A 27,863-nucleotide genomic window follows, 5' to 3' on the forward strand; every position below is an offset into this window, starting at 1 on the left:
TTTATAACATTGAGATAAGAGCATGTTTCTCTTCCTTCCAAGTTTGATAGTTAGAATAGAACAGGTCTAAGGGGATGTTAAATTAGAGAACAGGCAGAATTTACAGAGGAGGTCTTAAAGTTACATCACCTTAATGCAGAGAAAAAGAAGTAGGAGTTGTGAGCATCAAACAGAAACAATACATTCTGGAAACACTGGGCTGGAAGGCAAGAGGCTACATTATGTAGTCCAGGAGATACAAAGAGGAAAATCTTCAGGATTTTCTTGCATGCCTGCTTCCATTCTTCCCTTTTCTTCCTCTCCACCTGCTCTGCCTCTTTCCTTCCTTTTATCCATCTCCTCCTTTTTTCTTCCTTCTCCCCTCTTCCCCCACCTCTTCTCCTCTTCCCTGCCCCCACTAGTTTCATCTTCTCCTTCTGATTTTTTATCCTTTAGACATGGCCACTTCCAACCTGATAATGTTGCACTCCTTTGTATTTTGTATCATCAGAATTTCATAAGTATCCAAAGTAGGGGTGAAAATTACAAAGCGACCGAACCAAGGACAGAATCTTCTGGCAGCCCCTCAGAGATACTCTGTCAGTGAAACAACAACTGACCAATCAGTGTCCTTGGAGTCCAGTCACCCAACTGCTCGAGAAATTAAGTATGAACTTATATGAGTTTGTATAAAATTAGTGGTTTATTCACTTGAATAACACCAACCTATTTCAGCATGAGGTTTCTCGTGTAACAAAGTAAGCCCAATTGTACTTTCTCTATACTCTCTTATGATTCAAAGCAAATGGAATTATGCAGGTTCGATCAGGTAAGAATGTTTTTGGCTGTAACTGAAAACCAGACAATTAATGATTCTTATATAACAAGAGGTGCAGAAGAAAACACATCAAATTTTAAAATACAACCAACAGGTTATTTCCCACTCACCACCCCCCCCCCCATTTCATGTATTTTCTACAAACACTTACTTAGATCCATTTGGGGACACTTAAAAATATAAACACCCCATAAACAGATTTGCTAAACATCATAATAAGATGATGAAGTGTTTACAAGTACAATATCCCATACATAAATTAAGATTTAGTGTTTCCTCTAAGTGTTGTGACTGAGAGAACCACTTATCACTTTGTGACTTGCACGGATCAAGTACTGGGTGGAAATAATGCAGTCTCCACAGATGTGAGTAAATGGTAGCAGCCAAATTCTCCAAACTGCCTTTTGTTATCAAGCCCTGACTCAAAAACAGGATCTTTGCAACAGCTGTTTGTCTTCTGTTTACTTACTTAGGTTTGGATGGAATGCTCCATTGGTACCCTTGTTGTAGTTTGGATTAATTTATGTGTAAATATTCAGTACAAAAAAGTACATGCAATACAGAATTAAACACTGATCTCATCAAATGAACTGTAAATTATGGTTTTATGTATACATAACTTTCTTATTGACCAGGGTTTAAACGTTTTTCAAGTTCTCTGCCAAGAAAACAGAAAACTGCATTCCCATGATATACAACATGGATGTTGATTAAAATAACAACATACATTTTAATCCAAGTTCCGTCAAGTTAAAGAGAAACAGGCTTACTATTTTTATATAATTGACAAATGAATATATATTTTTTATATATTTATGCATACATAAATCCTTGAAAAAAGTTAGGAGAACATTGTAAAAAGGAGATATCAATAATGCTCTTTTCTATCTGAATAAGAATTTTAGCTAATCTTTTACTGCTTAAGCGTTTTGCCTTATAAGAATATTCTTTACTCTGGATCGTATATAGCTATTTTATAGCTTTCCCCTCTTATTACAAAAGCAGGAATAAAAGTATAATAAACAGAATTCTTATCTTTCCTATAGGTAATTTTCAATGCTCTTGCCTCAACAACACTAACTATGGCTGGAAGGGCTGTATGCTTAAATGAGCTCAATCAATTCCAGGCTACATTATGTAAGTAGAGGTTATCTTGAACTATCAGACAACTTATTTCTCACAAAGGTAGATGCCAGAACACCAGTCTTGGAATACTATCTTGATTTGATTCAAAATTGATCTACCTCTCTTCCTTTTTCTCTTTTCCCTTATTCATGAACTCTGCAGGCGACTCTTTATTATAGCAGTAGAAGCTGGTTATGAATTTTAGAAGAAAAGATTCCCAAAGATGCAGTGGGAACTAAGTCACACCCCAGAGGAGGACCAACAGGCTAATACAATACATTCTAGTGCCTCCTTCCAGAATGAACAGATAAAGATTTGCATGAGTTTCTGACATGTCTGTTAACATGGGAACCATATATAAATCACACAAAAGATGAAGCTCATTCCCAGAGATTTTCCAGACCTGGTTTTGGATTCTGGTTCTGCCTTTAAATGTTGTACGGCCTTTGGAAAAGTTATCTATGCTTGCAGAATCTCAATTAATTTTCACTAAAATGCACTGAATTACACCTACTTCAGCAGTTTGTTATGAAGGTGAAATGAGCAAATATTTATAAAAGTCTTCAGTTGATACCTAGCACATAGTATATATTCAATGAATGTTATAAATTGTACTATTTTAATAAAAATAACTTTCAAAATATATACACACTTCACTCTAAAAACTTAACCATAATGATATTTATTTCATGATTCTAAATGCACTTTAAAATCATAGAATTTCTGGAAGAGACCACAGTGTTGGCAGATCTTGTCCATGTTTTTTTTTTTTTTTTTCTTCTTCAACGTTTATTTATTTTTGGGACAGAGAGAGACAGAGCATGAACGGGGGAGGGGCAGAGAGAGAGGGAGACACAGAATCGGAAACAGGCTCCAGGCTCGGAGCCATCAGCCCAGAGCCTGACGTGGGGCTCGAACTCACGGACTGTGATATCGTGACCTGGCTGAAGTCGGACGCTTAACCAACTGCGCCACCCAGGCGCCCCTTGTCCATGTTTTAATGTTTCCCTATGGTACTTTGCATAAGTATCTTACAGATAGTAGATATTGTGTAAATATGTGCTGAACTTTCATCAAATTCAACACCATATATCATTTCAATGTATTATAGTTGGAGAAGATATAAAAAACTGGTACAAAAAAAATTTGTACTACCCCCATGAGATAGCTTGTAGTTGTTATTAGAATAGGCCTTTATTGGTTTCTCTATTCTTATCTTTGTCAGTACTAAAAACAGACCAAGGGAAATATGTCTATTTGAGTTTTTTGGTGATTTGAGCTTACTGCAACAACTTACTGTACTGCTGACTGGCAAACTATAAGTGCATTTATTTTAAAATAAGGCCCTTTAGCATGTGGGAAGTTTGATCTGCAGCTGAAAGGAAAAATCAATATTTAAGTCATTTAGACATTTACACACATAAAGCAACTATATGTCATCGCTTTTCACCAGATTCTATATGCTAAGATAATAGTGTAAATTCCAGCAGCCACTAATACATATTTTATAAGTTACAAATACATTTTCAATATGTTCTGATATATTGGCAAACAATGTACTCTCTGTGTTAAAAAGACACGTAGCATACAGATTAAAGGGAGCAATGATCCCACCGCAATCATCGCTAGTCAGAGCACATCCTTGACACCACTATTTAAGAGAAGAGTTAACAAATTAGAGGTCAGTGGGGAGGTATGACCAGGATGCTGACGGCTCTAAAAGCACAACAAGAGGTTCAGAAAGGTAATGGGGATATTTAACCTTAAAGAATAAAAGCCATAGGAAAAACATGATTATTTTATTCAAATATCTAAAGGTCTATCATGTATAATAAAAAGAAACTTTGCTCTCTTTGTTGCATAAAAATGGAGTCTACCTAAAGGAAGTAGGGGGTATTTCTTGATCCAGCATAAAAATTAACTTCTGATATCTAGAACTGTTGAAAATGGAATGAGTTTTGTAGAGTGTCCATATCCTTAAAGACATATGAATAGAGGTCCATCTGCCTGGGATGATAAAGAAGGAATGGCCACATCTGCCAAGAGGCTGGACTAGATCTGATATCAATGGGCAATTTGCAATTCCACCATGCGAAATTTTACAGCTAATTTACTAACAGTTGGTTAATTAAATATCACAGTAACCCTTTTCAATTTATATTGTAGAATATCAGAATAGTAATTACTTTTATATACACCAGCTCCTTGCTGTGTGATTTTAGAAATAATATATTTAGAGGACAAACAACACAGTTCATTAAGAGAAAACTACTTGTATAGACATCATTAGAGATTTGCAATGGCATAGTGGAAAAGAGTATATGGGTTCTAGAACTAGACTTCTTGAAGTAGCAGGGAATATTATTACTTATTAGCTGTGTGAACTAGAGCAGATTACTTAATCTCTCTTTTTATCAAGTCTGCATCTGGAAAATGTAAAGGATGAAGCAATAAATGCCTCATAGGGTCATTGTGAGAGCTCAAGTGAATAATCTAGAATAGTGCTTGACACTTTATAAATGTTTAATAAAGGTTAGCTGCTATCATTGTTTTGTTATTGTCGTGATTATGGAAAACAATCTCCAAAATTTTGTAACTATTTGGAGCAAGATTTTCCCACTACCACCATACTATGGTGACACATCAGTATGATCTGGATTTTTTACGTTTGAAAATAAAAACATTTGCACTTTTTTTTAGCAAGATATAGATAACATATAAATATGGTACATCTCAAAAATTAAGGGGATCCAGTTACTGAGCCATACATAATTGAGTTACTATTTATCTGGAACTTTAGAATTTAAATAGCACTTCTTGCATCATTTTATTTAATCTCAAAAAATCTTAGCATGTAGATTTATGATTACTGTTATTATATTGTAGACATGAGGAAGCTGAGGCCCTAAGAGGTTAAGTTGCCCACAACCACATTGTCACTTTAGTGATATTAAGATTCATTCTTGATTTATGTTTTATTTTTAAAATATTCCCCCTCAAGACTCTTTGTTTCTCAAACATGTACACACGCACGCATGCACACACACACACACACACATTCTCATTGTGCATTCTCTAGAATGCAAAGATCATGTGCTTCAGAATAAGACTGACCTATTCTCTAATCTTAGTCCATATATTTACTGTGTGACTTTGGACAAATTAGTTTAATTCTGAAGTTTACATTGTATTATGTCAAAAGAGAATGAAAATACCTACCTTGAAGGGTTTTTATAAAAAAATTCAGGGGAGGAACTATGTAAAACCTATTCTCCATGTTCTATACCAGGCATTCAGAATTTCTTGAAACATTATTTCATATTCCCTCCTAATTATTCTGGAAGCAAGTTCAAAATAGGTTTGCTAATTTGAGTCTAAGTACTTGTGTAGAAAAGAGAATACTATCGTTCCTGAAAGATGAAAACATACTCTATTCACTAATAATAATAAAACAAAGTAAACTTTTCTAAAGTACTATTTTCCCTCATCAGAGTTGTAAATATCTAAAAGTTTGATAACATACTCTATGAGTGAGGGAATTAGGGAAACAAGAACTTTCATATCTTTATGGTAGTATGTACAAAATCTGTGGGGTCAGTTTGGCAATGTGTATTTAAATTACAAATGCATATCCATTTCAATATAACAATTTTACCTCTGGAAATTTATCTAACAGCTATACTTGCTCATATATGATATAGTAGGTAAATGATTATTCACTGCAACAGTGGTTGTAGAGAAATATTAAAAATAGACTACTGTTCATCAATAGTGATTACTAATAGACATATTAATAAGGGTAACACATTATTATGATCATTACATTAATTTTAAAGCTGAAAAAACTGAAGCATTGAGTGATTTCATTACTTTTGTGGGGTTGTAAAGCTGTTAAGTAGTGAAACCAGAATTTGAAACTCAAAGTCTAGCACCAAAGTCAATGTTTAATCTCTTTTATGACAGCTGAACAAACTTGGGTGCATCCATTCAACACAAAACAATTAACCAACCAATCAAACAAAGCAAACCTACACCATACCCACCCACCCACCCACTGAAATAAAATCTTTATCCATTACCATTTGTGTATCTGCCATTTGTGTAAAATGAGTCAGATACATATGTGTGTGTATATATTCTACTAAGACAGAAATGTAGAAATAGAGAGAATAAGAGCCCCAAAATACATGATAGCTATGATTTTGATATTTTTATTATTTTTTTTAATTTGAGATAGTACATATGAGCACATGAAGGGGGGAGGGAGGGGGGAGAGAGAGAGAGAGAGAGAAAGAGAAAGAGAGGGAGAGAAAGAGAGAGAGAGAGGATTCTAAGCAGGCTCCACCCATACAGGTGTTGATTTCATTACTCTGGGATCATGACCTGAGCTGAAATCAAGACTCAGAAGCTTAATCAACTGAGCAGTCCAGATGCCCTGATAGTATTTATTCTTAAATCAATTTTATCAGATGGAATGACTAATAGCATCTGCATTGTTATCTGGAATATACGAGTGAAGTAAAATATTTGTGATTTAAGCACCTGCAAAATGTTTCTGGTAACCAATTAGAAAGTGTGTTTTATGAAGAATGCTTTAAAATATATTTATTAGGGGTCTCTGGATGAGTGATATTGGGAAAATACAGTGAAAAAGGGAGTCAGACCTGAGTGCTAGCCCGCCTTGCACAAACCACATGTGTAATTTTAAAAGTATTTGTTTCTTAAGAGTGAAGCCAAAACCAGAGTATAGAATGTGGAAGTAAAGAGAGCTGACATGATGTCTCAGTTCATGCAAATCTCATGGAAGTCTGACTTTGAGCAAATATTTATCTAAGTTTTAAAAATCATCATCTCTACTGTGGAAATTTTCCTCCTTATTTTACTGTATTATTCTGAGATTTATACAATGTAACATTTATTAACACATTTTGGAGACTACATATACTCACACTTTTATTATCTGATACCTTTAGTTCTAAAATTCCTTAACTTTAATGACAATAGAAATCTGGTGCCTGTCAGATCATACAATTTCAACTAAAAGTTCCAGACTTCCTGCTTCAGTTGGGAAACTCTCTAATATGCAGAAATTATTAGGCTGAAGTAATTATATTACATGGTATTTTAGATTTGCCTTCCCTTTTCTCCTTTATGTTTTCAGTAGATATATCATTAGAATAAAATATCCTCACCAACATCTACAACTTTCATCAGACATTTATGAAAAGCAGGTCAGATTATGGTTTCCCTAACTAAAAACAATAAAACTAAAAAGCAAAAAAAAAAAAAAAAAGACAGAATGAAAATAAAACTATAAGTCAAAGAAAACCAATGGTGAAAATTTCAAAATAAACCTGAGAATTTCTTATAATCTATATAAGAAAGTTTGCAATTTTTCTACTAAGTTCCTCTATTCCCATAAACTGTAGGTGCCCTTTTATTAAAAAAGGGAGTACAAACAGTATTCTTTACTATTTTCTAAGAAAACAGAGTTCCTGCCATATAAAGGCAGACAGACCCTCAGGACACTCCAAAGTTCCTGCTAAGAGTTCAAAAAGGGGCATAAAAGCAATCCTATCAATCACAACATGAAACACACACTTTCTCACACTCTCATGGGGGTGAAATATGTATGCAGCTTTGGCCACTTATTTTCTTCATGGACTTTACATCAACACAATTGTATACTTCTTGGTGGGATAGGGGAGGGGCAACATCTATGCATTCTGTGAACTTTAACATGTTGCATTGAATTTTGTAGTACGTATATAATTTATATACTATTTCTGAAGTTTTTTAGATTTCTGTTTCTTTTTCTTCTCAGTCATAACTGAACATCCCTCCCACACAGACCAGCTGTTTCTCTATTTAAAAAGAAGGCAAGTAATTTAACATCATAAATACCAAACTGCATCTCAAGGTCAGAGTCAAAAGCTTTATGTCTCATTAATTTTCAAGCTCTTCATCAATTTTTCTCATTGAGCTGCCATTTATGTCTTGGTATGTGGAAAAGCATAAAACTTGTGTTATCAGTTAAAACAGAAGGCTATCTCCGGCTATTAAACTAATGTAAAATATTTCCAATTAAGTGGGTAGTAGCTTGTGTACTTTGTAATGACAATAGCAAAACTTCAAAAGCTTTTGGGTCCATACACCAGCAACTTTTCCTTCCACTGAGGCAGAAGAAAACCATTTCTGTGAGTTAATCCATGCTCGAACTGCTGAGACATAAAAATATTGACCTTTATCTCCTTAATCAAATCATTTAGGCTACTCATGTAATGCTTAGAAATGATACATTTTCAAATATTAGCTATTTCTTAGAAATTCGCTAAAAGTGTGTAATAAAAAACCTACATGCATCACCATCTGATGTTGAGTAGTTATTTATTCAATAAATAAGCAGTAGTTCGATAATATAAACAACCTTCCATCACTTTAGAATCTACAGCAGTATTTCTGAAAGCAGTCATGTATAAAGAAATGGACAGAAAATCTTACTAACTTCATTTATTTCCTCACTTGTCAAAAGACTTAAACTTTCCTTTAGACCCAAAGCACTTATTTTATCATTAAGAAAACATAGGGCCAGAGAACACCTACAATGTGCCCAAAGCCCAAATTGCAAATGATGGCAGAGATTCTGAGTGTTGGCTTTCACTCCCATGTCTCTTCATAGGTTTGTAGATACTATTGTTTGGAACAACATGTTTTCTGTTCTATTTTATTTTGTTATAATGGTTTTAAAACAAGGTGACAGATTATTTGAGGTCTTTGTCCCCTCTCTTAAATCTGGGTAGGTTTGTGACTGCTTTAACCTGAAACTTCTGAGGTGAGGTCATAAAAAAACATTGAGCTTTTGCCTTGTTTTCCAGGTACATTTTCTAGTGGGGTCCCATACAGCCCTGATGGAAGTCAAAATACCCGGAGGCCACCATGCTTAGAGGAAGCCCAAACTACATGTATTGTTCATGCATGGGAAAACTGGTTGTCTGTCTCAGGGAAGTCCAACCTTTGGGTTATTATATTCCAGGCAGTGAACACATACATGAAGAAGCCTCCAGTCATTCAACTCCCCACAACTACTCAAGTGTGCTCTGCTAGGCCCCAAGATATCATGGAGTAAAGAGTACCTATCCTGCAGTGGCCTGTCCCAATTCCTTATCACAACATTGGTAGGCATTAAAATAGTTGACACACACTATTTAGTTTGAGGTGGTCTGTCACTCAGCAATAGGTAACCGGAAAATTCTTAGATCTTAATTTTCCCCAATTGGGTTAAATACCTTGGTTAGTTTAATAAGTTCAGCCACTTCCAGTCAAAGGCTGTTGTTCTATAGCTTTGCTTTTCTCAAACGATCTGCATTATGCTTTCCTGAGTCAAATTTCTTTTTTGGTTTCATTCATTCATTCATTCATTCATTCACTAAATCTTTATTGAATATATAATCCATATTCTAAAAATGGTTAGATTTCAAAGATCTAGAGATGAATAGAATAAAATAATTTTCCTCAGGCAGGGTGTAGGGGGAGACAGAATATTGCTACTTAATTTATTTTTCCTTTTCCTCCTCTTTTTACTTTATAATGAAAGCATTTAGGACTTTAGATTTACTCTTGAATACTGCTTTTGCTTTACATCAGGTTTATTTTATGATACTTTGTTTTCAGAATTAAAATTGTGACTTTAATTTCTTGGGGCCAGAATAGTTATTTTATAGCATGTTCTTAAGGTTTTAAGTGCTCTTTTAATTTATTATTTTTAATTTATAACTGAGCACACCATGGTCATGTAATGAAAACTGAATATTTTCTGGTTTTAGAATTTTTGAAAAGTGTGTATGTGCCTGAGTGTGTATATCTGGCCTCTCATGACACTAATTTTTAAAGTATTCCATTGGCATAGGTCCTGTTTATAAATATAAAATCAAGAGAGTACTATTATTTATTTTTTAATCTTTAGTACAATTTATTTGTTAAATGTTTACCTGCTCTTTCCTTAACATTTCAGAGATTGAGTAATGTATTAAAGTCTATTACTACTACAGTTGCTTGCTTGCATATCAGTAAAGAAGTAACAAGTAATATAAATATTCAAATGCCAGAGGAAATTCATGATATACTATCATAATTTTCAATTATAACAAAGAAGCACTGGGGAAAACTAATGATATGAATAGTTTTGTAGCTATAAGACAAATTTAGGAGCATTTCTAAATAGCAACTAATTCTAAGAAAATACACTAATAAGATTCCCTCCCTGTTTAATCATGTGATGTACTTATTTAAAATAATAAATTAAGAATCAAGTAAGTTTTCAAAAGAATCAAATACTTAACCCAAACAATCAAGGAGTTTCACTATTTTTCTAAAAAGTGATCAAATCCGGCAATATATTTTAAATGTATTAAAAGTTTAAAATGAGGAAGAATATCCAAGGAAAGTATTCTTTCTGCAAGGTAATTTGCCTAATAAATTTTTAACAAATTAATGCCACAATAGACGTTTTTGGAATTACATTATATTTAGCTAATGAGAATTGAAGAAATGTTAATGTGTATCATAATCATCAGGCAAACACATTCATCATTTATTAACTTTTTCTAATATCTTACTGTTATACATCTGACATTCAAGAAAATGTGATCATTTTTCTTGACCAAATAAAATTCTGTTATGATTTTATTATTATTAGGTAATTTAATAAGTATATTTTTACATATGGCCTGGTGTCAAGGTTGGCCCTGTTAAAAGCAGGTACAAAGCTAAGGATATAGCAAAGAAAATCATGTATTTCTATTACAAAAATATAAATCCTTTTTTTTTTTTTTGAAGATGAAGATAGTAAAGCCTGGTAGCTTTGTCAATAGATGAAAAAGAAGAAGAAGAAGCAAAGCTTGCTCTTTTGGAGAGGCGCTCACATACACAGCAAGTCAGGGGAGAAAGCAAGAACACAAAGGATCTTCGAGTCATCTGGTTAAAACTCATTGGCCCCTACCTCATTGGAGCTTGATAAAAGCAAAGTGAAACAGCCCAAAACTATGGATGCACTACTACCATAATAATTGGGAAGAACCCATTCTTTTTGTCGACAAACTCAATACACCGAAACATCTATTGTTTTATTCTAGTTCAGTTGGTTCTAAACTTCCCAGTCCCTGGAATTTTCTTGCTTGTCATTCATGTCAATGTGAGCATTCCATAGTGACTATAAAACATTCTGAGGTGAGTTAATAAGTTTTTGTAAAGGTTAAAATCAGGAAATTATCATTTTAACATTTCAGAGATACGTTTAAGATTTTACGTTCCAGTTCTTTCATATTATACATTTATACCTAAAATAAACTAGAGTAAGGTAAGACTCACTTAATTTACTGCATTTAATTAACTCAAATACATAGGTCACAATTTGTAGTATGCTACTGAGATGAATTCAGTTGAGTCCATTGACAAGTTTTTTCCTATGTGCGTACAGTTTCATAAAGACTCAGAGTTACTGATTAGTTTTATGCTTCCTAGTATACGACCTAGATGGTTTAATGATTGAATGTGTAAAATATATTCCATGCAATTGAGTTTCTTAAATACCATGAAAGTACATACAATTAACAATAAGCATAAGAATTTTGACTTATTCACATCAATATGGCTTAATTTTATTTTTATTTTTATTTTTAATGTCTATTTTTGACAGAGACAGAGCACAAGCAGGGGAGGGGCAGAGAAAGAGGGAGGCACAGAATCTGAAGCAGGCTCCAGGTTCTGAGCTGCCAGCACAGAGCCCGACATGGGACTTGAACCCATGAACTATTGAGATCATGACCTGAGCTGAAGTTGGACACTTAACTGACTGAGCCACCTAGGTGCCCCAATATGGCTTAATTTTAAATATGCAGTTTTGATTTCCTAATTCTTTTCTAAATTTACCCTTTTAAATAAACAGTTTGCTGCCTTACTAAAGTGTTCTTATCCAATTTAAACTATATCCATGTCAATGGAGTGCCTCCTACAAAAAATAGCTCCAACACAGATATTCTCCAGTTTGTGATGGTTTGACATAACCATCATCTCATGAGTGAGAACCCAGCTTCATGCAAAGCTGCCTTTGGCCCTCAGTCAGATGAGAGAGAGTGGGCTTTCCTCCACTCTGTGCCACAATCTGTCTCATAACGTCTTTCATAAAAATATCTCCCTCACTTCTAGCCCTCCACCTTTTTCTCTATTGAAGTAAGGCTTCAAACAAGTTTCTCAAGGTCCTACAAGAAAGTGGCAGGAGAAAGAGGACAAACCCCATGACATCTTCTCTATTGATCTTTTTCATCCCATTATTTCCTCCTGTTCTTGTCAAACATAACTCCCACTTCCTTCTGTCCATAGATACGAGTATCCATCTATACTGTATTAGTTTCTTATTGGTTTCATAACACCCTTAGCAGCTGGAAGCAACACAAAATTATTATCTCACAGTTCTGTGGGTGAGACTCCAACATGGGCCTCACTGGGGTACAATGTCTAAATTCCTGTTATCAGCAGGGCTACACTTGTTTCTGGAGGCTCTAGGGGAGAATCCATTTCCTGGCTCTCTCAGATTGTGGGCAGATTCAGTTCTTAACAGCTGTAGAACGGATGGTCCCATTTCTTTGCTGGCTATTGGCCAATTCCCATTCCTAGATTCTAGAGCTCATCATTTCTTGGCTCACGGGCCTCTCCATCTTCAAAGACAATGATGATGGAGAGAGTCCCTCTCATGCTTCAAGTTTCTTCTTCCTCCACTGTCACATCACTCTGATCCCCTTTTCTGCCTTCCTCTTCTTCTTTCAAGGCCTTATGTGATTTGATTGGGCCCACCTGGACAGTCCAAGATACTCTCCCCATCTCCATGTCCTTAAAACTAATCATATTTGCAAAGTCCTTTTTTGCTATGTAAAGCAACTATTTACAGGTTCTGGAGATTAGGATGTGGACATACTTACAGGTATCAGTATTCAGCCTCCCACATACATCAATGTAAAGGAATTCCTAAGGGGTCACTACCTACCCGCTCTGCAAACAGACCCAGATTTGCAATTTGTAATCAGTTGCTATGATAATAATTTTGAAATAATAAAAACAAAATATTTCAGCTAGGGGAAGTAGGGGAAAAGAAAAAGAAACTTGCAGATTTTGTTCTAAGATACAGGATGGCTGCACAGTTTTTAATGGAGTGATAGAAGTTAGCGGATTAAATCATAACAGCCAGAAAAGGAAGGCTTACACTGAAAACTTTGGCAGTTCAAACAAAAGAACTGTGGCCCTATAGCAGACACAGCTATAATAGGAGCATATACTTGGTCTACGTATCCAGTGTCATTTTGCTGAATTTCAAGCAGGAAGAAGCTGGGCTCTCCTTAGAATATAAATCATGTCAAAAGTAAGAGTTAAACTCCAAAATAAATTAAGTAAAACTTAGAGTGACTTTTCTAAGCCTAGCACAGATAGACACAAATTAAGACCATATTGTACATATGCTCTGAGATCATAATATTCTGCCAAACAAGAAAATGTCTTCTTTAAATAGACAGCTATATTTCTCAGGTTATTGAGCTGAAAGGAAAGAACGTTGTATGATGCAGTTTCAATCGAGGGGATCTTGATGACCACTGTTCCTTCTATATCATTTTTGTACAATGTATTTGGAACTCCACATATATTGTATTGATATAGCGATGGTAACTATAATAGAGGCAGACGGTATCTATTCATATATAAGTAAATGTTGCTAATATCTAATAACATGGCACTTCAGAATCTGAAAATATTCCTTAACCAACTGAATCATTTTATGTGTAAGATGCACTAAACAATATTTTAGAGGGCATATCTTCCATTGGCTTGCTTTTTGTTAAAAAAACAAAAAGGAAAAGTCTAAGCTCTCATTTTTAATCATCAGTGTAAAAGGAAAGAGGAAGGAAGTGCATGAGCAGTTTCAAGAACTATGGGACAAAGGAATAAAGTGTGTTTATGCCTGGAAATAAAAGGTGCGTTCTACAGTGTTGCCTTAGCAGCGTGAAAGTATTCAATGTCAACATACACAGATAAAAAATGTACAGCCATACTATAATACTGCAAAATATCCCTCCATTCTCCCACTACTAAGCACATTTTTGCACTTCGCTATATAATAGGAATAATGGTAATACATACTTCAGAGCACTGTGTGAAGATCAAATCAGATAGTTCAAGTAAAACAATTACCACTGCTCCAGGTATATATGTGAATACTTAATATATTCCAGATGTACATATCAATGCTCAATACACTTCAGTTATTACTATTATTAATATTTTACCATTTTATTTACTTTAAATTTTATTTTAATTCCAGTAGAGTTAATACTGTTATGTTAGTTTTGGGTATACAATACTGTAATTCAAAAATTCTATACATTATTCTGTGCTCATTGTGATAAACATACTCTTAACCCCCTTCCCCCGTCTCACCCATCCTCCTACTGACGTCCCCTCTGACGACAGTTTGTTCTTCATAGTTAAAGTCTGTTTCTTGGTTTGTCTCTTTTTTTCTTTTGTTTCTTAAATTCCACATATGAGTGAAATCATGTAGTATTTTTTTCTCTGACTGACATATTTCATTTAGCATTATACTCTCTAGTTCTATCTATGTCACTGCAAATGGCGAGATTCCATCCTTTTTTAGGGCTGAGTAATATTCCATTGTACACACACACACCATATCTTCTTTATCCATTCATCTATCAATGGATATCTGAGTTGCTGCCATATCTTGGCTATTGTAGAGAATGCTGCAATAAACATAAGAATCCATATATTATTTCAAATTAGTATTTTGTTATTTGGGTAAATAAATGCTCAGTAGTGGAATTAGTGGAGCACATGATAATTCTATTTTTAATATTTTGAGGAACCTCCATACTGTTTTCCACAGTGGCTGCACCAGTCTGCATTCCCACCAACCATGCACAAGGGTTCCTTTTTCTCCACATTCTTGCCAACACTTGTTGGTTCTTGTGTTTTTAATTTTAGCCATCTGGCAGGTATGTGGTGATATCTCATTGTGGTTTTCACTTGCATTTCCCTGATGATTAGTGATGTTGAACATCTTTTCGTGTGCCTACTGTCTGTCTGTAAATCTTCATTGGAGAAATGTTTGTTCATGTCTTCTGCCCATTTTTCAATTGGATTATTTGGGAATTTTTTGGTGTTGAGTTGTATGAGCTCTTTATGTATTTTGGATTCTAACCCTTTATTGGGTGTGTCATTTGCAAGTATCTGCTGCATTCAGTAGGTTGACTTTAAGTTTTGTTGATTGTTTCCTTTGTCGCACAGATTTTTATTTTGATGGAGTCTCAAGGTGTTTTTGTTTTTGTTTTTGTTTTGGCTTTTGTTTCCCTTGCCTCAGGAAAATGATGCTTAGCCAATTTAGAGAAATTACTACTTGTGTTCTCTTGTAGAATTTTTATTGCTCCAGTTCTCACATTTATGTCTTTAATTCACTTTTAGTTTACTTTTGTGTGTGGTTTAAGCAAGTGGTCCAGTTTTATTCTTTTGAACGTAGCTGTCCAGTTTTCCCAGCATACTGGTCAAAGAGACTTTTTCCCATTGGATATTCTTGCCTCTTTTGTCAAAGATCAGTTTACCATATAAGCATGGGTTTATTTCTGGGCTTTCTATTCTGTTCCATTGATCTATGTGTCTATTTTTGTTCCAGTACCATACTGTTTGGATTACTACAGTTTTGTAGTATATCTTGAAATCTGGGATTGGGATACCTCCAACATTGCTTTGGCTATTCAGATTTGTGGTTCCATAAAATTTTAGGATTATTTGTTCTATTTCTGTGAAAAATGCTATTTTGATAGGAATTGCATTAAATCTGTAGATTGCTTTGGATAGTATGCACATGTTAACAAAATACTTCTTCCAATCCATGGGCATGAATAGCTTTCCATTTGATCATGTCGTCTTCAATTTCTTTCATCAACATTTTACAGTTTTCACAGCACAGGTCTTTCACCTCCTTGGTTAGGTTTATTCCTAGGTACTTTATTATTTTTAGTACAATTGTAAATGGGGTTATTAATTTCTCTTTCTGCTATTTTATTATAAGTGTATAGGAATGCAATGGATTTCTGTTTACTGATTTTACATCTTGTTACCTTCCTGAATTCATTTATCAGTTCTAGTAGTTTCTTTGTGGAGTCTTTAGGGTTTTCTATATATGGTATCATATCATTGGCAAATAGTAAACATTTTGCTTCTTCCTTACCAATTTGGATGCCTTTTATTTCTTTTTCTTCTCTGTGGTGGCTAGGACTTCCAGTAGTAGGTTGAATATAAGTGGCGAGAGTAGACACCCTTGTCTTGTTCCTGACCTTAGGGGAAATGTTCTCAGTTTTTTACCATTGACTATGATGTTAGTGGTGGGTTTTTCATATATGACCTTATTAGGTTGAGGTATGTTCCCTTGAAACCTACTTTGTTGAGAATTTTTATTATGAATGTATGTTGTACTTTGTCAAATGCTTTTTTTGAGTTTGTTCAAATGGCCATATGGTTTTTATCCTTTCCCTTTTTGATTGATATATATTGGTTAATTTACAAATATCCAACCACCTTTGCATCCCAGGAATAAATCCCACTTGATCATGGTGAATGTTTTTTTTAATGTGTTGTTGGATTCAGTTTGCTAATGTTTTGTTGAGGATTTTTATGTCTATGTTTATCAGAGATATTGGCCTGCATTTCTTCGTGTGTGTGTGTGTGTGTGTGTGTGTGTGTGTCTGTCTGTCTGTCTGTCTTGATCTGCTTTTGGTATTAGGGTAATGCTGACCTCCTAGAGTGAAATTGGAAGGTTTTTTTTTTCCTCTTCTATTCTTTGGAATAGTTTGAGTAGAATAGGTATTAACTCTTCTTTAAATGTTTGGTAGACAAAGCAAGAAAGAGTATCCAATGGAAAAAAGACAGTCTCTTTAGCAAATGGTGCTGGGAAAACTGGACAGTGACATGCAGAACAGAAGAATGAAACTGAACCACTTTCTTACACCCTACACAAAAATAAATTCAAAATGGATGAAAGACCTAAGTGTGAGAGACAGGAAACAATCAAAATCCTACAGGAGAAACAGGCAACAACCTCTTTGACCTCAGCCACAGCAACTTCTTATTAGACATGTCTCTGGAGGCAAGCGAAACAAAAGCAAAAGTGAACTATTGGGACCTCATCAAGATAAACAAAACAAAACAAAAACAAAAACAAACAAAAAAACAACTTCTTCCCAGCAAAGGAAACAATCAATAAAACTAAAAGGCAACTGACATAGTGGGAGAAGGTATTTATAAATGACATATTGGGTGAAAGGTTAGTATCCAAAATATATAAAGAACTTATCAAGCTCAACAACCAAAAAACAAATAATCCAGTGAATAAATGCACAGAAGACATGAAAAGAGTTTTCCAAAGAAGACATCCGCATGACTAACAGACACATGAAAAGATGCTCAACATCCACTCATCATCACGGAAATACAAATCAAAACCACAATGAGATACCACCTCACACTTGTTAGAATGGCTAAAATTAATAACTTAGGAAACAACAGATGTTGGCAAGGATGCAGAGAAAGGGGAACCCTTTGCACTGTTGGTGGGAATGTAAACTGGTATAGCCACTCTGGAAAATAATATGGAGGTTCCTCAAAAAATTAAAAATAGAACTACCCAACAACCCAGCAATTGAACTACTAGGTATTTATCCAAAGAATACAAAAATGCTGATTTGACGGGGCACACACATGCACCCCAATGTTTATAGTAGCCCTATCAACAATAGCCAAATTATGGAAAAAGCCCAAATGTCCATTGACTGATGAATGGATAAAGAAGAAGAGGAAATATCTATACAATGGACTACTACTTAGCGATCAAAAATAATGAAATCTTGTCATTTGCAATAATGTGGATGGAACTGGACTGTATCATGCTAAGTGAAGTAAGTCAGGGAGAGAGAGTCAAATATATGATTTCACTCATATGTGGAATTTAAGAAACACAACAGATGAACATGGGAAGGGAAGGGAAATTAGATAAAAACAGAGAGGGAAGCAAACCATAAGAGACTCTTAAATACAGAGATTATGCTGGGGATTGCTAGAGGGTAGGTGGGTGGGGAGATGGGCTAAATGGGTGATGGGCATTAAGGAAGGTACTACTTTTTGGGATAAGCATTGTGTGTTATAAGTTAAGTGATGAATCACTGGGTTCTACTCCTGATGCCAAAACTACACTGTATGCTAACTAACTTGAATTTTAATAAATAAATTTAAAAGAAAAAATGTGGGGGTGCCTAGGTAGCTCAGTCGGTTGAGTGTCCAACATCAGCTCAGGTCATGGTCTCACTGCTCATGAGTTCAAGCCCCTGTCAGGCTCTGTGCTGACAGCTTGCAGCTCAGAGTCTGGAGCCTGCTTCAGATTCTGTCTCTGCCTCTCTGCCCTTCCCCTGCTCGCTCTCTCTCTCTCTCTCTCTCTCTCTCTCATATAAATAAACATTAATTTTTTTTAATTAAACAAATATTTGGTAGAAATCACCTGTAAAGCCATCTGGTCTCGGACTTTTGTTCATTGGGAGTTTTTTGAATATTGAATCAATTTCATTGCTGGTCAGTTATTACTATTATTAATACACCTAAGAAACAAGATAACTATTTAAGTGACTGGTAAGAATTCTTCTGTGTCCAATAAAGTATAATTTCAAAACATTAATCTATATTTCCCTTGTTCACATATTTTGTACTGGAGATAGCAAATAATTATACTATTGGTCTCTTTTTTGTGTTTGCATAAGTATTTTAAAATTATATAAGCTAGCTTTTCTTTGGGAGGCATATAGAATAAAGTTTCTTTGAAAGAAGAAGGAAACATGATGCAGTTAAAAAAACAGTCAAAGGTTACACCCAGTTCCTTTAATTTTGGTGAAGTGCTGCTGATATTTAGGATCTGGAGCTGAAGAATAGCAAATATTTTCTAATACCTTTTATAGTGTCATGAAACAAATACCTAAAATGTTAACAGAATTTTGGAAGAAGGGAAAAATGGGAAATTGCTATGGTCCTAGGCTTTTCCATCACCATATTGAAGTCCATGGTCAATAATTTTAATCTCCCTTTTGTGTACAGTCTCAACCCCCTTGCCCCTCTCCGGTTTTATTGTACTCTCTTGGCGAATCCACACCCCTGTTAAATCCATTTCTCCACCTTCTTTGTACCTGCATCTGCTGAGCTGGACATATTGGAAAAAAAACGCTCCTTGGTCCATTTTCTCTCCTATGTTCCTGGATGCTATTTCATACTTTCTTTTTTCTTCTCTAAACTCTAAAACTCCTCTGACAGCTTCAAGTTCAACTCTCTTCTATAGTTTTTTAAGAATATAAAGGCCAACAGAAAACTTTAGTGCTTTCTAGCACCACTTGAATTCATTTACAAGCATATTTGTCCTTATTTTCTCCCTAGAAACAGGGTTCTGGGCTTGCTGTCTCCAAATCTTTCTCCTTGTTCTCTCATAAAAGCACGCCAATCAACTTTTTGTCCCCCTCCTCTACTGAAAATACACTTTTAAAATTCACCAACTGCATTCATTGCTAGATGCAATGGTCAGTTCTCATTCCTTACCTTATTTGACCCATCTACAGTATTTGACAAAGTTGAGCCCTCTTAATTAATTGGTTTTCAATACACCACTCTCGGTTTTCCTTCTATCTTTCTGGCTAGTTCCTCTTAGTCTGCTTTCTGATTCCTCCTCACTACCCTAACCTGTAAGTGTTGAAAGGCCACAGGACTTAATTCCCAGACCTCTATCTTCTCTCTCTTTATGCATTTTCTTCATTATCATATCTATTCTTTTGGCTTAAATGACATCTATATTCATAATTAAAACTTTTTTATTTTTTTAATGTTTTATTTATTTTTGAGACAGAGAGAGGCAGAGCGTGAGCAGGGGAGGAGCAGAAAGAGAGGGAGACACAGAATCCGAAGCAGGCTCCAGGTTCTGAGCTGTCAGTACAGAGCCCAACGTGGGGCTCGAACTCACAGACCGCAAGATCATGACCTGAGCCGAAGTCAGACGCTCAACTGACTGAGCCACCCAGGCGCCCGAACATTTTTTTTTAAACTTCAGTTCAGATGCTGCCCTCCCACCAGTTTCTGAACCTCAGACTCATGTGGCATTATCATTTTAATATCCCTTGGATGTCTAAAAGGCATTTTTAACTTAATAAATCAGCAAGGCTGAACTCTTGATCTTCATCCAAAATTTTCTCTTCTCAGTCTTCTCCATCTAAGGAAATGGCAACATGGTTCTTTCAGTTGTTTAGGCCCATAACTTGGAAGCTATCCTTGGTCTCCTTTTTTTTTAATATTCCACAGCCAAACTACCAACACATACTTATCTTTTATTTACTTATTTTATTTATTTATTATGCTTATCTATTTTTGAGAGACAGAGACAGAGTGTGAGTGGGCAAAGGGCACAGAGAGAGGGAGACAGAGAATCCAAAGCAGGCTCCAGGCTCTGAGCTGTCAGCACAGAGCCTGACGTGGGGCTTGAACTCACAAACCGTGAGATCATGACCTGAGCTGAAGTCAAACGCTTACCGACTGAGCCACCCAGGCGCCCCTACTAACACATATTTTTTGGCTTTTTGTATACATATATCCAGAACCAAATCACCTGTCATTACCTCCACTTCTGCCACTCTAGTCTAAGCCATCTATCTGCTGGCCCAATGATCGCAAAGCCTTTGGTCTCCTTATTTCTGCCCTTGTCCCCTTCTAATCTGGGATCGATGTAATGATCACATTCATCTTCCTAAAATACAAATCAGATAATTATACTTTTGTGCTCAAAACACCCCAACGGCCTCCCATTTCACTGTGGAAAAATGCAAAGAAATTACAGTGGCCTAAAGTTCTACAGTATCTTTGACCTCCCCATCTCCTTCTACTCTCCCCCTCACACATCCCATCCCGAATGTTTCTTTGACATACTAGGCATCCTCATGTTTTAGGACATTTGTAGCTGCTTTTTCTTGCCCTAACCCTTTTGCCCAAGATATCCATATGCTTTGCTCCTATAGTATGTTCAGTTCTCAGAATATTTTACCTAAAGTTATAGTACCATCCACTTGCCATCACTCTTTCTTTTCCCCTCTAAGCTCTATTTTTCTCCTTAGCATTTATAACCATCTAACATACTACATTTCATATACTTTCCTAATCAATTTTTCTCTTTTCTAACTTGAATATAAGCTCTAGGAGGGCAGAGTTTTTGTCTGTTGTATTCACTGCTCACAGACTAGAATGTTCCTGACAAATAGTAGATGTCAATGAATACATAAATCAGTCATGAAATGGTAATTTACAATGATAATTCCCTTAAGTGTCTATTTTGAGCACTTAAGACTATATAATGGTATAATTAAGAGCAATTAGAAGAATCCTAGATAACCACCAGGAGAATAGGAGCCACAGCTGGAATGATGTTAATTATGCATGAAAGAGAAACGTCATCTATTTCATAGATTTTTCTTAGGGCTGGCTTTACTGCACCACTCAGTTACCAAGAGCAGGGGTTGCCAGACTTCCGATTTTACAATTTTATCAGTAAATTTTTATATATGAGAGTGCATATATACAGTAAATGCTCGTATCTATACTTATATCTATATATTTATATATTACATAATGTGCTATTACATTAATAGATATTTGTTAAAAACAAAGATAGTTAAAAGTATGAGAAATAAATGAAACACTATTTTAGATACTTAAATTTAATTATTTATATAAAACTGTTCTTTACTCAACAATGTAATACTCTTTTTTAGAAAGAGCAACATAATTAGTATGCCTTTTTATTTTCAAAAATGTTGGCTTACTAGTTAGAGATATTACTGAGTATTGAAATATTAAGGTCTATTTCTAGGTCCCATTTATTTTAATACTTAGTATTAATTGTTTTCACAGCTTAAAAAAGATATAACATGGGGCACCTGGGTGGCTCAGTCTGTTGAGCATCCGACTTCGGCTCAGGTCATGATCTCGCGGTTCATGAGTTCAAGCCCTGCGTTGGGCTCTGTGCTGACAGCTCAGAGCCTGGAGCCTGCTTCGGATTCTGTGTCCCCCTCTCTCTCTGCCCCACCCCTGCTTGTGCTCTGTCTCTCTCTGTACTTCAAAAATGAATAAACATAAAAAAAATTTTTTTTAAAGATATAACACATACACAAAATACACGGTTCCCATTGGAAGATTTACATCATTTGTGGAGTAAACTAGATAATGATACTCATTTTCAATCCTCTCCACCAATTATCTTAGGTCCTGGTTGAAATATGAATAATAACATTTCTTATGATTGTTCTTATGTAGTACTTGAAAATTATTTGAAATAATGTGGCATTTTAATATGTTTAACAAAAAGGTTCAAAACTCACTGACACTGCGTTCAGACTTTAAAAATAGGTTAGATAATTCTGTTCTCTAGATCAAAAGTACAGAAAAGTATATTTGTGGTTGATAAATTAACATTAATTTGAGCCACAAAATGGTAGATGCTTTCGGAACAATTGATTTCAAAATTGTTTCTGTATAATAAAAGCTGATTTTGCAAGACGATTTCCCACTCATTGACCAACTTTATGTCAGGTTTGATGTTGTCATTACGTGCACTTCATTCTGTGAATGTGGCAACAGATCTTACATACAGTTATGGTAAGCATTGGGTTTTTTCTTGTTTTTTGCTTATACATTCATTGTCAACACTATCTTCACTATAGTTGTTTTCTTGGAGGGATGCATATTAAACCTGTGAGTTTTCATTAGTTAAATTTGGTGAGTCTTCATTAGTTAAAAAATAGGAAATATAACTCATAAACCAGCTTAGCTGAGCAAAATTATAGTAAAATATTTCATAATATGTTAGTTAATGAACAAGTGAGGTTATTATTATAAATCCTCCCACCTTGTAAATGCTAATTTATTCTCTCAGGGCAGCTGGAGAATGGTACCTCACCAAGTGAAGGGGTTAATGACAATCTACGCTTGAATATTTAAAATTTTTTTCTTTTTTACATTTTATTTATTTTTGATAGACAGAGAGAGACAGAGCACAAGTGGGGGAGGGGCAGAGAGAGATGGAGACACAGAGTCTGAAGCAGGCGCCAGGCTCCGAGCTGTCAACACAGGGCCTGACGCGGGGCTCTAACTCACAAACTGCAAGATCATGACCTGAGCTGAAGTCGGATGCCCAATTGACTGAGCCACCCAGGCGCCCCTACACTTGAATATTTAAAATGCTTTCATTCTTTCTTCTTTTTTTTACATTAAATATGTATATAGCAATCCTAATGTTCTTACTACAAACACTTCCATGATTACATACTTCTTGGATTCCTGAACACTGCTGACTTAACGGTGCTTTTTTATTTTTAACCCATATATTTTGACATACAGATTTTAAGTCATCATTAGGGTATCCTCACCCAAACTTGTGAAAACTAGCAAATTATCAGAAATTCTTGAAGGGATAATTGGTAAATCACTACTCTACACAGTTTATCACTACTCTTAAGGCATATATAAATTAGTGGCGTTACCTATAAATATTCAACAATAAATGTTAACTGGTACTTAACAAAGATGATTACAATCCTAAACATATATCTAAACTTAAGCATCTGCAAAGGAAAATATTATCTTTCCATATTATTCCATACAGAATATGAGAAATGAACACTATGATGTTTTAAAAGTACAAATTCCCCTTTTTTCCAATTTAAATGCTTTCTATATTTGAATCACTGTAATTCTCTCATTTATTTTGCCTATGACTAGGTGAAAATTTTATAATGGCCAGGATCTCTTTATTATAACCAATTTTCAGAAAGTACATAATTGTAATAGGCATTTCATAAATGTACTGTAAAATGAGAAAATCATTATTTTATCTTGGAGCCTATAGCTATTCTATATTGTGGAGGAGGTTCACATCTAATCACATTTTCCCCTAGAATCTTAACAGCTAAATATGCTTTAGCCAGTTTTCAAGAAAGCCTTTATAATTTGTACTAGTATGCTGAATATAGAAATGTTTGAATATATATCAAACATTTTAAACTCAGATTTATACAATTCAACTGAATATAGTAAATATGGGTGAATAGCTATTATGTCTAAGGCAGCATGGTAAGGGAGGTTTACCACAAGATGAATGAAATACTGTTCTTCTCGTCAAGAAGTTTAAAGTTGAGAGGAGGAAAACACTACCCAAATGAATCTTTTTCACGAAAAAGAAAACATTTCAAATGTCATTATTACATTACTTATAAGAGTATAGCTGTGTTTTGATACACTGAGTTAATTGCTATGCCATCTGTGGTAACAGCAAGGCTGTTCTTAATGTCATCTGCAATAATGAATTTAGTAATATTATCTGTCTTAATCTAGTTTACACTTTATGTTTCTGTGCTTTAAGCCTTGATTCATTCTCATAGTTTCTGCGCTTACATGAAAATATATCATGACCCAGGGGTGCCTGGGTGGCTCAGTCAGTTAAGCGTCTGACTTTAGCTCAGGTCATGATCTCACTGCTTGTGACTTCAAGCCCCGCATCAGGCTCTGTGCTGCAGCTCAGAGCCCAGAGCTTGCTTCCAATTCTGTGTCTCCCTCTCTCTCTGTCCCTCTCCCACTCATGCTCTGTCTCTTTCTCTCAAAAATAAATAAATGTTAAAAAAAAATATCATGACCCCTTGGAATAAAATTTTGGTATTTCTAATTTTTGAAAAAAAACCCTAGAATTCTGGCGATATGAACCAAGAACATTTGGCTTTGGGATGGTGTTGGTTGGCCTATGAGGGACAATTACCTCCTCCTTTTTTATACTTCTCAGAGGAAAAGTAAGAAAGACACTTCTTGACTATACCAGGTTTATATGGAGTCTTCTGGAGCACAAACTGCTGGCTACTAGCTGGAGTTTATTTTTCTCAAGGGACTTTCAGAAATATTTTGTGAAAATTCACAGGATCCATTTATGCCTGAACTTCAGAACTTACCTCTGTAAGTTATACAGGCTGAACTGCCCAAACCCGTAAGTAGGAAACTGTCTTGTTCGTGAATGATACTCTAGAATAGATTACACCCTGCAATTTCTCAGAAACTGACATTTGTTTAAATTTGTCTTAATTTTCTCTATGAAAAACATTCGAAAGAGTCTCAATCAGATCTTTTCACAGTCTGGCTTCAAAGGAGGAAACATCTCATGTTTTAATATGAACGGAGTATTTTAAATGAGGACAGGTTTGAATTTACTCACAACTTGGTAACAGGTGATCTCCATGGAAAACACTGTAGGCACATTTTACAGGAGAAAGATTCTTGGTTAATGTAACGTACAGCTCCCTGTATTACTATGATAGTCTTACCAAAGGTAGTTAATTGGCAGTTACTTCTCTAACTTAAAGGAGGCTGTGTTTAACCCCAAAGAGAGCATACAAGTGCCAAAAAACTCCTAAGATTGACCAAATGATTTGGTGTTCATGAGCATTCACACAATTCACATAACTACGAACCTAATAGACATGAACTGATTACAGAAACAAGATGTTGGGATTTGTATGTGAAAAGAAGTAACTCATGGATTTAAGATTCTAAAAATATATATTTTGTATTCAGAGCACACTTTTTGTACTTACCTATATTTCAAGAACATAATTATTTAGCTTATTTTCTTGCTCCAAAATCTAATTTTAAAACAAAGGCCTTAATTTATGTTTAGGTGTATTATGTGTTTCTGATAATTACGACCTCCTCCAAGTTTTCAATAACTTTAAAGTATTTTCTAATTGTTCAACAAAAATCAGGCATCATAGGGGCGCCTTGGTGGCGCAGTTGGTTAAGCGTCCGACTTCAGCCAGGTCACGATCTTGCGGTCCGTGGGTTCGAGCCCCGCGTCAGGCTCTGGGCTGATGGCTCGGAGCCTGGAGCCTGTTTCCGATTCTGTGTCTCCCTCTCTCTCTGCCCCTCCCCCGTTCATGCTCTGTCTCTCTCTGTCCCAAAAATAAATAAAAAACGTTGAAAAAAAAAATTAAAAAAAAATCAGGCATCATAAATCAAATATTAAGAATTACACTTTATATTAGTGTTCTCTTTGTTAAATTAATATTCACTATATTAATAACATAATAATATGCATTAAGAATATAAACGAGTCTCATATATCCCTCCATGATTCAACCCCAGGAAACATTTATCATGATAAATACCTCTAGTTGTAATGTAGATTATTACATAATCCCCACAAAATGTCTTTTGTATTTCAACCATTAATTAATACTTACTTGTAACATAGCATTCTTCATTACATATTCTAGAAAAGTAAAAATGTACTTATTGCAAAAGTAGCTTAAGGCTATTCAGATAACCATGTGTCTCCATCCTCCTTCCAAGGAACATCACTTTAATTGTGGGGATTACTTAATATTTATATAATGTGCCAGAATATGCTCTAGGCAACCCTAATATATGAAAGGCATGTTTTGCCCTCAAGGATATTCTTCTATCCTCAAACTGACATGACAACAAAGGAGAATAGATTTCATGAAATATAAACAATAAAGTTGCCATCTCTACAATCAGTGGTGCTTATTCCACAGAATGCAGCTGAAGATTACACTAGTTGTCTAACCAGAAACTCTGTTTCCTAGTTATTTTGTGATTATTCATTATTTGCAAAATAGAATTTGCTTTCTGATTCATGACTTCTGTTATACACTGAGTTCATTTTTGCCATGCACAGTGCATAGTCAACTATCATTGTCCTTGTTCATACTAAATCAGTAGGCAGCAATTTGCTTATAGTCGCTGGTTCCATTTCTTCTACAGGTACTTTTTAAAATCCAAAGGGGGAGAGTGGAAAGTGACAAAACTTCTTCTAGATTTAGTCAACTGAAATCTATTATATAATTTTGGGTACTGAATCAAATGATTTGTTTTTTCTGGAAATATCAGGGGAAGACAAGAAGGTAAATAATTATCCAGCTCCTATTATATACCAGACATTTTACGTATTATTAAATGAAGTCATCATGATAATTCTATGAAGTAGCATTTACAATCTCCGTTTTACTGCTAAAGTGACAAAGGATATAAGGTGAAAGAATTTCTCTAAGATCTTACAGTTAGCAAATGGTAGGTTCTAAAATGTTAGATTCTAAAAATTTCACTTAACATAATACTCTCTAGCTCCATCCATGGCACAGCAAATGACAGGATTCCACTCTTTTTTATGGCTGAATAATATTCCATTGCATACCTTCTTTGTTCTTTTTAATTTTTTATACATTTATTAATTTTTGATAAATATAAATCAGAGAGAGACAGAGCACAAGTGGGGGAGGGGCAGAGAGAGAAGGAGACACAGAATCCGAAGCAGGCTCCAGGCTCCAAGATGTCAGTACAGAGCCTGACGCGGGGCTTGAACTCACAAACCACGAGATCATGACCTAAGCCGAAGTCAGATGCTTAACTGACTGAGCCACCCAGGTGCCCCTACGTTGCATATCTTCTTTATCCATTCATCAGTTAATGGACACTTGTGCTGTTTCCATATTTGGCTATTGGGACTTCATCAAAATGTAAGCTTTTAGACAGCAAAGGAAACAATCAATGAAACTAAGACAACTTTCAGAATGGGAGAAGCTACTTGCAAATGACACACTCAGGAAAGGATTAGTACTCAAAATATATAAAGAACTGATCAAACTCAACACTCAAAGACTGAATAATCCAAATAAAATGGGCAGAAAACATAAAGAGATAATTTTTCAAAGGAGACATGCAGATGGCTAACAGACACATG

At 35.1% G+C, this 27,863-nt stretch overlaps 1 protein-coding gene and 1 long non-coding RNA gene across 3 annotated transcripts in view; both read right to left on the minus strand.

Annotated features, from left to right (window-relative positions):
• The window catches only part of LAMA2 (laminin subunit alpha 2), a 606,210-nt gene that overhangs the window by 283,655 nt on the left and 294,692 nt on the right, over positions 1-27,863 (minus strand). The gene's annotated exons all lie outside the window — the stretch shown is intronic.
• LOC128315526 (uncharacterized) lies at positions 20,254-25,866 on the minus strand. Its single transcript, XR_008298345.1, has 2 exons — positions 23,289-25,866; positions 20,254-22,002 (listed from the first exon to the last, which is right to left on the minus strand). It is a non-coding gene; the product is annotated as an uncharacterized LOC128315526 (long non-coding RNA).

This window comes from Acinonyx jubatus, chromosome B2 (genome assembly GCF_027475565.1).
Source record: "Acinonyx jubatus isolate Ajub_Pintada_27869175 chromosome B2, VMU_Ajub_asm_v1.0, whole genome shotgun sequence".
NCBI classification, from domain to species: domain Eukaryota; kingdom Metazoa; phylum Chordata; class Mammalia; order Carnivora; family Felidae; genus Acinonyx; species Acinonyx jubatus.